The sequence below is a fragment of the Schistocerca cancellata genome, chromosome 1 (genome assembly GCF_023864275.1).
Source record: "Schistocerca cancellata isolate TAMUIC-IGC-003103 chromosome 1, iqSchCanc2.1, whole genome shotgun sequence".
NCBI lineage: Eukaryota > Metazoa > Arthropoda > Insecta > Orthoptera > Acrididae > Schistocerca > Schistocerca cancellata.
Genome location: NC_064626.1, coordinates 584,352,373 through 584,353,222, shown reverse-complemented (window position 1 = coordinate 584,353,222; position 850 = coordinate 584,352,373). Strand labels below are relative to the sequence as shown.

The window sequence follows — 850 nt, the reverse complement described above, 5'->3', positions numbered from 1 at the left end:
TGATTTATGTGACATACGTATATGATGTGTTATGTGCAGTTACTCTTGAGATGGTTATGATGATGATGATGATGAATATTCTGGTAATGGTTAGGGCTTAAGGGCCCAGTTTTTGTTGAACTCAATCTTTATTTCACATTATGATGTTTCCAGTTTATAAGAATAAAAGTTTGGATCAGCCATGGTAGGTTAAGTTTGGAAGGTAGGAGACGAGATACTGGCAGAAGTAAAGCTGTGAGGGCCGGGCGTGAGTCGTGCTTCGGTAGCTCAGATGGTAGAGCACTTGCCCGCGAAAGGCAAAGGTCCCGAGTTCGAGTCTCGGTCGGTGCACACAGTTTTAATCTGCCAGGAAGTTTCATATCAGCGCACACTCCGCTGCAGAGTGAAAATCTCATTCTGGTAAATAGTAAATGTTCATGTGGCAGACACCTTGGCCAACCATGTATCGTGGTTTTGCATCTGATGAATTTTCAAAGCTTGTATTAATCCATTTTAACAGGTCTTACTGGGATGAGAGTAGGTCAGGCCTTGCCTCTGTCAGCAAATGGGACGATGTTTATGACATCATATGCATTTCTAGTACACACTACTACTACTACTACTACTACTACTACCACTACTATGATGAGTCTTTATGATGTATATCTTTTGAAGATATTAAGTTAAATAGAGACTTTCTGTACATGATGATGGTACTTTCTTACGATTTCATGATGATATTTTTTTTTCCTGGTGTAGATGGTGTGAGATTAGGGTTACTTTTAAGTGAATTTCTGCTTTGTTAGACTTGTTTTCTTTTTCTCTATAGCGATTTGTGTTTTGATACTTAAGTTCTTGTTGCCTGATGATT

At 39.1% G+C, this 850-nt stretch overlaps 1 non-coding gene across 1 annotated transcript; it reads left to right on the top strand.

The window, feature by feature from the left end:
* Positions 1–256: 256 nt before the first annotated feature.
* Positions 257–330, top strand: Trnas-cga (transfer RNA serine (anticodon CGA)). The gene has a single exon. It is a non-coding gene; the product is annotated as a tRNA-Ser (tRNA).
* The last annotated feature ends 520 nt before the right edge of the window (positions 331–850 follow it).